Below are 12,306 nucleotides of genomic sequence, written 5' to 3' on the forward strand. Positions count from 1 at the left end.
GTTGAATTTCTATCCTTTCGGTAACAAAATCAGCAAGGGCTTGAGATTTAATTGCTTTTCGTGGGGTGAAATCGATGTTGAGAGCACCAAGTTCAACCGCCCACTTGGATATGCGTCCTGTTGCGTCTTTGTTGAGTAAAATGTCTCCTAGTGGGAAATTTGTTACCACGGTAATCTTGTGGCTTTCAAAATAGTGACGAAGCTTGCGTGAAGTGATCAGTAGAGCATAGAGTAGTTTTTGCACATGCGGATATCAGATTTTTGATTCTGATAGAACTTCGCTGATATAGTATACTGGGTATTGTACTTTATATACGCACCCTTCTTCTTCCCTTTCCACTACTATTGTCGTGCTGACTATAGTAGTAGTTGCTGCAATGTATAGCATCATGTCTTCGTCTTTCTTTGGAGGTGCGAGGATTGGTGAGGAGGTGAGGTATGCTTTAAGTTTCTTGAAAGCTTCATTGGCTTCTTCCGTCCACTCAAACTTGTATGTCTTCTTTAGTAGTTTAAAGAAAGGTAACCCTTTTTCGCTGAGTCTTGATATGAAATGGTTGAGTGCCACCATGTAGCCTGTTAGTTTTTGTACGTCTTTGATGCTTCGAGGAGGGCCCATCTCTGTTATTGCTCGAATTTACTTGGTGCTTGCTTCGATTCCACGACGACTGACCAAGAATCCGAGTAGCTGTCCTGAGGGAACTCCGAATACGCACTTGTTTGTGTTCAATTTCCACCTCCACCTCTTTAGGTTCTCGAAAGTTTGTTTTAAGTCTTCAATCAGTGTATCCAGGTTCTTTGTTTTTACAACCACGTCATCCACGTATGCTTCTACGTTTTCGCCGATCTGATCATCGAGGCATGTTTGGATGGCTCTTTGGTAAGTGGCTCTAGCATTCTTAAGTCCAAACGGCATGGTCCTATAGCAGTAGGCGCCAAATGGAGTGATGAAAGATGTCTTGCTTTGGTCCTGTTCTTTTAATGCGATCTGGTGATACCCGGAATAGCAATCAAGAAAAGATAATAGGGCAGATCCTGTTGTTGAATCGACTATCTGATCAATGCGTGGTACCCCGAACGGATCTTTTGGGCAGTGTTTGTTGAGATCTGTGTAGTCAACACACATGCGCCACTCGTCTGTGTTCTTTTTCTATACTAGAACTGGATTTGCTAGCCAATCCGGATGTAGAATTTCCCTGATGAATCTAGCTACCATTAGTTTTGTAATTTCCTTTTTAATTGCTGCCTTCTTATCGGGAGAGAATCGTCGTAGTTATTGCTTTATAGGCTTGGAGCCTTCATTGATATCAATTCCGTGCTCAGCCAACTCTCTTGGGACCCCTGGCATGTCGGCCGGCTTCCAAGCGAAAATGTCTTTGTTGTCTCGAAGAAAGTTGGTGAGCGCGAGTTCCTATTTTGCTGATAGGTGGGCACTGATGGTTGCTGTTCTTGTGGGCTTCTTTTGGTGGTGCTAGGATGCTTGGTCTCTTAACTGGTATCTCTAGTTCTTCTTGGCTTGTTTCTGCGGCGATAGTGGCAATTTCTTTTCTTCCATCGTTTGCTTATGCCTTTGCTGCAATTTGGATCGCCTGTACGTCGTAGTCAAATGCGTGCTTTAAATCGCTCCGAAGAGAAAGAACTCCGTTAGGCCCTGGCATTTTAAGCAACAAGTACGGATAATGCGGTATTGCCATGAATTTTGCTAGTGCTGGGCGCCCAAGAATTGCATGATAAGAGGAATCAAAATCTGCAACTTCAAATTTGATGAACTCTGTGTGGTAATTTGAGGGAGTCCCAAAGGTAACCGGTAGAGTGATTTGTCCAAGTGGCATCGGATGCGTGAACTTGCGAGAACTGAGTCGGATTGAGCTGTGCGAATCTTCCGGCAAGATGATCAGTTGTTATTGTTGAAATAGGATGATCTTGATGATGATCTAATTCTTCAAGGAGACGACCTTGGAGCTTGCCATCGTCGCCTGCCTTGCAGATCCATGAACCGAAGATGAAGGTCGATCCCTTCGAGAAGATCATGTTGTCGAGGTCCATCAAGCTCTCGCATGCAAAGTCACCGAAAGCCCCTACGTGGCGCGCCAGCTGTCGATGTTTGACCACTGATAGCCTACCACGAGGGTACCCAGGGTAGTATGTTCGGGTTTCAGCGTATGCAGAACTCGATGGTTAACGCAAGAGACAGTCAATTTATCCTAGTTCAGACCCTCGATCGCAGATCGAGTAATAGCCCTACGTCCAGTCGGTGTTAGCCTTTGCGTTGGATTGATTATAAAGTGTTGTGTTGTACAATTGCTCTGTTGATCTCTCAATCCAAGGTGCCCTACCCTTCTTTATATAGTCAGGAGACCAGAATCCTAGTCGGTTTACAATGAGAGTTCCTAGTAGGATTACAGAGTAATACTACTACTAAGATTATAGAAGAAGAATCCTAATTGGACTAGGTCTTCTTCCTTTCTTGCGGGGTATCCTGTGGGTCCTGTACCGACAATAATTCAAATCCTTTCAAGAAGGGATCTCTTAGAAAGTGTCCTTATTTCCATATATGACATTGGGAAGAATTCAAGGATGGCATTTCAAGTAATGCCATAGAAGGAAAGCTGAGCCATCTAGAAGCCATTCCTATCCTCTCCCCTTTAATGTCCACATTAGATGTCTCATCTAAACCCATCTTTCAACCCATTCTTGACCCCGATGATCTCTCTTATGCTCTCTCTCTCTCTCCTAAGTCTCATACTATGACTTCGTCGGTGTGTGGCATCGGATAGGGCTCACCATCGGCCGGATGCCATCCGGCGATGACTCGGTCAGGAAGAATGCCTGCCTCCACCATCTTGTTGAGTTTCATCTCCCCCATGAGTGACAACACCCATTCCTTATCACGGCTCGCCCCAGCAGCTGCCTTCTTCGGGTTATCACCACCTCTCTTCGGTGTCATCCCTCAGATCTAGATTGGAACTGGCGGCGGAAGCGCGTGTGAATGCGATTGGGGGAGCGCGAGGCTGAGGAGGAAGATGAAGTGGCAAAGTGGCAAAGGTGGGAGCGCGGAGTGCAGCGGCGCAGTTATAAAGAAACCATACCCACTTTTCGCATTCAAGGGTTTTTGGGAAGCGCACCATGATTTGTGCCCTTCCGAATTCCCTGAAGCAGTGTGCTAGGCCATTATATGGGCTTTCGCGCAACTACGACCCATATCGCCTATTCTCCGACGCAACTTGGAACTGCACACCGAATATTCACTAACTTCTCCGCAATACCATCAAGGGTCAGTAATTTCTATTGTACAGCCATTACTCCAGTTTTTTCTCCATGATTGAGTAATCGGTACTTCTTGATTTATCCAAGATTTCCACTCATGGGTCGAGGACTACGTCATCATTATGATTTGGTCTCTCACCTACTGGAGACTTTTTTGGTTACTGTTGTTTCTGATCCAGGCACCACGTGACCACGTCACCTACTGTCAGGCTCGGAGACTAAGTGGGCACACTTCACCTTGCGGTGAATGTGTGCTTTTCATTTCAGGGCTCCGTCCGTGAACTGGTTGCCTGCTCGGCTAGTCTTCTGCCTTTCTTATACTTTCTAGATCCTAGCACCACATGACTATGTCACCTAGTGTCAGGCTCTGGGACTAAGTGGGCACACTTCACCTCACGGTGACTGTGTTTTCTTTAATCTGGAAGACTCCATGACTCCAGAAGTTGAAGAGGGTTATCTCCCTTTCTCGTGCCTAGACTCTAAGTGGGCACACTCGGTCCACTGTGAGGAAATTTTTGATTTTAAACTTGAGCTCCTTACATCCTTTTGGCAAGCCTTACTTAGGATACTCTGCTCGGCGACAGTCCACAACTGCTCGGTGACTCATTAGAGTGGTCGGACTATGAGTCTGACTGCTCGGTTTTGTTCACACCTGCTCAGATAAGCTCAAGACAGCGTTGCACAATAGAACAAGGCGCTCGGGGACTAGCTGTGGGGGGTACGACCCTGGATACCCTCGGTAGACTATATGGGCTACGCTTCTAGGGGCGGTCCAGGCCACAAGATGAAGACCTACGGTGCACAGAATTGCTCACGCGTGTACCATAAGACATCAAGGACAATATCCTAAAAATACTACGAGATCTGTTAGGATACGTTCGATCCCATAATTTATGTAATCTGTTATTACTTTCTGGTTGTCTTCTAGATCTAACTGACTTGTAACTCTGCCTCCCAGACTATATAAGGCGGGCAGGGACCCTATTAAAACACACGCAATATTATACAATAGCCAATACAAACCAACAGACCACAGGAGTAGGGTATTACGTCGTGCTGACAGCTTGAACCTGTCTAAACTCTTGTGTCTCTGTTGCATTCTTGTTCTGGATTACACGCATATCTCCCGATCAATCTACCTTCGTGTGATACCCCTCAGAGGACTGCCGACGATATTCTGTCGACACTATTAGACTCAATTATTGTGTTGTGATTTTGACTATGCAGTGGTACTAGTTAAAGGAAAGAAAGTAGAACTTTGCTACTCAATTCGTCATTCGGTGGAATAGATCAACCGATTGATTTTCGATTCATCCTCCAATGATCCATGAACCAATTTGTAATAAGTCATACTTAGGAATCGTTGAAACGACTTACAATTTAGAATGGAGAAAGTTCGAGTAAAACGATGACTTTCCATGATACTAAAACAATTTGCAGTTTAAACCGGAGTCAGGTTCGAGAAAATGGAACCTAGCTTATAGACTGCACGTGAAAGAGGAGCAAAAGTATTACTAGTACTCCCTCCTATAAGAAAAAGTGCAAGTCAGCATAGTATCATATTTTAGTATCTTATAAGTTAACCAAGTATATAAAAATATAGCAATATTTATGATATCAAATAAATATTATTATATTAGTTACGAAATATATATTTATAATAAACTAATTTAGAGTTATAAATATAAATATTTTTTTATAAAAAATTGGTCAAACGTGGACCATTTTAACTAGTATGTAAACGTACGACGGTATGGTTGTTTTTCTATTCGAGACTTTGAGGGAGTCTGCAACAAAAGGATCCATTACTGTTGCTGCCACGTACTCCCTCCATATTGCAATTAGAAGTCGTTTAGGACAGGATTACGCTTACCAAGGTGTGCCAGGGAGTGATTAATTAGAGAGTATTTTTCCATGTTTGCCCTTATTAAATAGGTCCACGGTTGTATTCTTAGCGGCGTTTATTAGAAGTCGTTTAGGACAGGATTACGCTTACCAAGGTGTGCCAGGGAGATGGTGTGCAGTGGCGGCAGCGGCAGCCATGCTTGTTCTTAGCGGCGTGCGGCTTGACGACGCGATTAAATTAAAGGGTTGTAACAACCCAAAAATCCATACACTAAAAATATCAACTATAAATTTTTTCTTAAAAACTCCCATGTGATGATGAGTGACATTGTAGGAGCCAACCCTAAGTGTTGCATTAGAAGTAACCCAACCAGACAATTTCATGAGCATGACATGTCATTTGTTATCATGTTTATTTAAATACTGACACATGAAACATAGCATACATTGTCAACTCAAATAGTGATTTGGATTTTCAATTGTTTTATGTAATGTCTAACAACACCTTTAAAGAAATAAACCATAAAGTAGTTATCACTCAAACCAAAGAATAATTGCTTAAAGGGAAAAATAATCCTATTTTTGTATAACAAAACTACCCCAATTTTTGTTATACAAAATAGCTAAATAAAGTTCCTAATATATATAAAAGAATGTTGTGGGCCTCTTACCTAAAACTCCAATGAATAAGGTACACCAAATTTTGAATTCAAATTCCAAACCAAATTTAAATTCAAACAAAGGAGAAGAAAAGAGAAATTAAAAAAGGAAAAGTCTAAGCCAGCCCAAGCAACCAACCGGCCTAGACTCACCCTCCTAGCTTCGCTGGCCCACGCACAGCCGCAGCAGGCTGGCCCACGAGCTCGTGTAGGCCCAGCAAGCTAGCCAGCGCGCTGCTCACACCCACGCGCCTCCCCGTTCGCTTGCTCTCACTGCCGTCGGGCCCCACATGTCAGCTTTCCTGTTCATCTTCTCCACGCCCACGCCTCAACTGCCGCGTGACAGGAGGCCGATAGCGCTAGCAGGAGCGGGCCAGGGGGTCACGCCCGGGACATGGCCTTGTTCCCCTTGCGCCGCGCTCAGGCAACCTCGCGCCACCGTCGGATGCATCCCACGCCCTTCCACCGCATGATGCCGTCCGCCATTGGAGCTTGGAGCTCGGCTATAAAAGCCCGGCCTCGGTTGCCCTAGCGCCCTTCCATCGCCCCACCGCCACCTTGTGGCCATCCACCGCACACCCGAGCAAGAGAGGATAGAGGAAGAAGAGGGAACGAGGGAGGAGCAAGGAAGAGGAGGATCGGAGCCACCCGCGTGCTGCTGGAGTCATCAGAGCTGAAGACGACGCCGTTGTCTTCATAACTGACGTGGTTCGGCACTGCACTGCACTGCTTCCGGAGCTACATAGCCATGACCCACCACTGCACCGCCATCCATTCACCGTTGGCACCTATGGTGAGCGCCCAACTCTCCCCTACTTGCCGCTGGACTTTGCTACTTCGGCCATGGTGCTCCATACCGTGAGCGCGTAGGCCAAGGCCATCTCTGGCCTCTAGGTATACAAGCACAGCACACTCACGCGCACACCCGCGACCACCTCCGAGCCCTTGGACACCGTAGCAGAGCGCGTGCACGCCACGCTCATGATGTCGTCGTCATGCCGTGCGCCACCACTCGCGCACCCGGCCGCCTCGCCGAACTAGGACGTAGTCGTAGCACCGTCGTGATGTCTGGAGAACAGCCGCATACACTGAGTCATCGATAGCCGGCCGCAGTGCCTTGGCCATGAGCACCAGACCACCACCAGACCTCCGCCATGGCCGAATCAAGCTGCCACCGTGGCCAAAGCCACTGAGGGCTCTAGAAGACCCTTCGACCTGCTCGACATGCCTGCTGGAGCATCGTGATGCTCACGCGCACCACAGACCCGACCTATGCCGCTGCACCCGCTCCACCCCAGCACGTCGGTTGTGCTCGAGCCGCCGTTCACCGTGGCCAATGACCTAGGAAGCCCTATCCGTCGCCCCGACCCCACCATTGCAGTCACCATGGCACGGGAAGGCTTTTTCCCACCTCAATTGGACGCCTGAGCCGTTGCGGGAGCTCACCGGAGAGCACATCACCGGCAGGAGCACGCCGGGGAGGAAACAGAGGATTCTTCCTCACCGGTCACACATGCGCGTGCACCCGGTTCATGAAGACCGCAACGGAGGTGATGAAGGGTGGACTCGGTCCACCGAGGACCTAGCCTACGGTCCATGGACCATGAACGCTGGTCCACGTGAGCCACGCGGTGTGGGCCGAGCGGTGGATGGAGCCCAGTAGAGGCCCAAGGATGTGACGTGGCAGCGCCACAGCACGCCACGTGGTGGGCCAAAGCCCAGCCCGTATCCAGGCCTAACCGGCCCAGTTTGGACCCAGCCCATATTGACCATTGACCGATCAACGTTGACCGTTGACCTGACCCCACATGTCAGTGGCACAGATACTCTGGACCCACATGTCAGATGCTGACGTCACACGGGACCCACACGTCAGAAGCCAACAGCCGGGGTGACGTCGTGCTGATGTCACGATGACATCAGCTACTGATGTCAGTAGCCCTGGCCCCACACGTTAGTGACCCTGGCTGTTGACCGTTGACCATTGACCGTTGACTCGCCCGTTGACTGACGTTGACTTTGACCGGACCCACCTGTCGGAACTGATGTTGTTGCTGACGTCAGCTAGACCCCACCTGTCTGCTCGGAACCGAGATGATGACATCATGCTGATATCATGCTGACGTCAGCATGCCACGTGGACCAGTCATAGCATGACACGTGTCAGCCCAGGATTAATTCGGCCTTTTCCATTTTCAGAAATAATTTAAACTTCGAAAATTCATAACTAATTCATACGACCTCGGAAAAATACGAAACCAGAACCAAAATTTATCTAAAATCGAGCTTTACGCAATGAACCCATGTTTGAGTGCATTTGGCTCTTTTGAATTTTCATTGCTTCTTTGTGCTATTCTATAGACGTCGCTAACGCGACTATAATACGATCGTTGCAGACTCGGAGGAGAACCAGACGGACGAGGATCGTGAGTACCATGAGGAGAACGGATATGACTACACTGAAGGTGCCACATCCCACCCAATCTCGTAGCACCTATTACTCATGGCTAATATAGAACTGCTATTGCTTTACTTTACCGCTACAGTTATAATATGATAGGACTTGCATGGTAGTATGCTTACTTGAAGATCTTTACCTTGACGTAACCTTACCCCTGTATACCCTGCTATTAGGCTAGACACACGCTTACTGCTATATATTTCATTACTTATACTTCTACTATGGTTATACTACATGCGTGGTGGAAACTGGTGTTATTTGGACTATGGAGAGAGTGTTGCGTGTGTGACTTGGGTGTGTGGAGGGTGAGGGTTGAGTCGACTAAGTTGGAGTATACGACGAGCCTAGGACAAGTCTTGCCATGGGGTGCTACCTGGGCACCCTTGGAATGGATACCTGTGGTGGGTGGAATGGTATAAGAGGTGGCCCTAGGTGTGAACCTGTGATGGGAGGAGCCTGGGGTGGAGGTGTTGTGGTGGCACGATGAATGGAAACCCTGATGAAGACATTCTAGCTTGGTCAACTCTAAGGACTTACTAGTATTCAGATTTACCGGGAAGCCTTACATACCACTCGCCCTATATGGCGCGGGACGATCGGACTACTTGGTAGGATATTGCCACTACTGCTAGGTTGATAGCGGACAGTGTAAGGAGGTACGGGGCACAGAGGATTTCCCCCACACCCTTCTGAGACTTTATGGAGACCTTGTGGACCCGGCTCATGACTCACAGTTTCAGCCACCCCAAACTAGACTTGGAGAGTACCAGGGCTGAATGATAGAGTGGCATTATCCTAGGCTAGCAAGCGGCTGGAATCAGCCCAGTTGACGACGGTCAGCGAGGAAGGCGGATCTTGTGGTTATGTAAAACCTCTACAGAGTGTATGGTTGATCGATCGATACATGTGCTGACTTGTCGACTATGGATCTTTCCTGGGTTTCGCTTAAACTAGATAGAGAGGTGAGTCCTTCTCTTCTTCCCCCGTGAGAGAGTGTCGGTCGTAGCCAGGGGCTACGGGCCTTGAGGCAGTGCCGAGAGGGAGTCGGCCTGTCGACTGAGCGATGGTATGGTGATGATGTGGAGATGGCGGTGTATCGATCCCAGGATCGAAACCTGGCTCTGGAATGAGAATGGGGTGGAATATGTGTGGGAATGGTGTTAAAACTTGACTATACTATTATATACTTGATATGCTAAATACATAGAAAACCCCAGCTATATAGGTTCCTTTTGATTATATCCATCTTGCATCCAATTTTCACAAAGCAATGCTCATAGGGTGGGAGTGGCCAGTACAAATCGTACTAATAAATTTTGGCACATAGGTTCTGCTGAGGAGTATAGCTCCGAGGAGTTTGACGGATGAGGGGTTCATGCCTACGCTCGAGTTTGGCGATTTTATCTTCAAGCTGTTCTGAATGAATGCTACTTTTGATTCCGTCAATGCGGCGATGTAATAAATTATGTAATTCCGCACTATTTATACTCTGATATTATCGTTGTATGGATGTGGTATTCGACTGGAAAATTGGATAATATGATCTACAACGGTCTTATTACACATCGACTCTATGGATTTTCCTTCGCGGAAATCAGGTCGCTTCAAGGGCCGTCGCATGCGGTGCCCATTAACACAGCGTCAGAAACGAAGAGATGGATTAACTCGCGCGGCGCGTTGGAGCCGAGGCGAGAGGGGCAGCGTCATCTAAAGTTAACGTCGAGGGCCAGAACGACTTCTATTGCTTCGGATCAGTCCTTTCCCAGAACGACTTCTAATATTGATACGGAGGGAGTGCAGCCTCTCTCTTTCCCATCTGTTCTCTTCCCCGGAAAACACGGGGGCGCCGCCAAATCATTGAGCCGGCGCTTTCATTCGGCGCCATGCCGCCATGTGAGCGTGTACGTCCGCGGCGGTCCGCCATGATTAACCGGGCACGTACTAAAGGTAATTGCTAATTAGGCGGCAGCTTTGTTTCTGGTACTGTCTTGTGAGACTTGTGACAAGCGCTTCAGATAATGCATGTGCCGGGCGACACGCAGGTGCTGTGTATATCGCTCACAGGCCGCCCGGCCGGGCCGGGTGCCAAACGCCGCGGCGGACACCACCACCAAACCGTGGCCTCGTGTAAAGCTCCAGCCGGTAGCCGCGCGAGCCAAGCTCAGTGCGTGTCGCGCGGCGCGTAGCCCGTGTGTGGCCGTGTCAAATGGTGGTATGGGCTGGTACGCCGCGCAACTGCACGTATCCTTCGATCGGCCAGTCAATTCCTCGGTGCACACATATGACAATTCAGGCGGGGTGGGCCGACCGGTGGGGGAGCGAGCAAGAGTCAGCAAAACACTGAGCTTTCAAAAAGTTTTTCAAAAAGTACTATAGTAGTCATCACATCGAATCTTACGATACGTGTATGGAGCATTAAATGTAGAAGAAAAAAAACTAATTGCACAGTTCAGTTGGAAATCGCGAGACGAACGTTTTGAGCCTAATTAGTCCATGATTAAATATTAATTACCAATAAAAACGAAAGTACCACCGTAGCTAAATTTCCAAATTTCACCCAACTAAACACAGCCTGACGCGTGCGCATGCGGCAACTGCGGGGGGCGGCCGGTGACCTGCCGACTCCAGGGTGCTTGGCAGCGCCTAGGTAGACTGCGGCGTGACCGCCCAGCAGCATGTTCGTTTGCTCGTATCTGACTTATAAGTCACGATTTATTAGTCAAAAAATAGTATTTTTTATATCAAACCAACCAATGATACTTTTAACTATAGTTTATAAGCGAAACCAACCCAAATAAACAGGACACAGATCTCTCTCCCCTGCCGAGCCCTCGTGCCCTCGAGATCGGCTGAGCTGTGCGTGTATGTATGGCCACCCGCCCATCCTGCTGCGCGGTGGAACGTTCGTCCAGTTTGCCGACCGACGATCGCATTTACTTCAGAGGGGATGCGTCAGGGTAGTGACGATGTGGACCGCGCTAGCGTATTACTGGACGAATCAAAAAAAGTAGTAGCAGTGTTTGTTTGCTTCTTTTTTTCTTTTTACTTAGACTATCTTCAATAACAACATAAAAATACAAGACTCATACGATCTTTAGATAGCACTACATGCAAAGGATTTAATACTCATTCAGCATCTTCTTCAACAACAGAACCCAAAAGAGAATTCTTCTGCAAATGAGTTTTATGAGAGACGATGTTCATATTTAGGTTGTGGTTCTCAGTCAAACTAAAATAGATCTCATGTATAGATACTCTGTTGAAGACCAATTTTAAGTCACTTGCGCTATTTTAGGTTTAAGTGCTCATATGACTATATGAGTCACTTGTTAGAGATAGTCCGTGTTTGTTTGCATCGAAGGGGTGGTCGGTGATGTGAGGCATTGAGGCGTGTCCGCGTGTGCTAGTGAATAAAGAAGATCTTTGCATTGCAAGTGCCAATTAGAGTGATGCTAACGGCCCTTCATGTATATCTAATAACGCTCTGTTCGTTTGGACTAGTTTGACTTATAAGTCATGGTTAAAAATATCATTGACTAGTTTAATGTAAGAGAAAAATATTATTCGTTTACTAATAAGTCATAATTTATAAGTCAAATACGACCGAGTAAACACGCTGGAAGTTGTCCAACCACCGCACCGTGCGGCTGTAAACATCATCGGAAGGATGCACTGGGCGCTTACTACTTCTACAGTACGTACTTGGCTATCGCGAGATATACAAGATCGAACGGCAACTCAACCTGCATCAGTCAAAGTCAATCAGTGGTAGACGTCTCTGCTTGAGCTTCCAGTACGATCGTGTGTGTGTATGCCTATGCCGCTAGTAGTTTTGGGATACGTTTTGGACGACAAGCACTGTGAATGCGGTCATCATATACTGTACGGTAGATGGAGCAGCAGACTGAGATTCGCAACTTGTTCGTTTGGTCGTAAACAATCTTAAATTTTAAGACAGAATAGTATTTTTTCTCATACCAAATTAGCCAACAATAATAATCCACGATCATATATAATTGTACCAGCACCAGCCGAACAAGCTGTTTTTACGAGTGTGCTAATAGCACGCAGCAGCAT

Source organism: Miscanthus floridulus, chromosome 5 (genome assembly GCF_019320115.1).
Source record: "Miscanthus floridulus cultivar M001 chromosome 5, ASM1932011v1, whole genome shotgun sequence".
NCBI lineage: Eukaryota > Viridiplantae > Streptophyta > Magnoliopsida > Poales > Poaceae > Miscanthus > Miscanthus floridulus.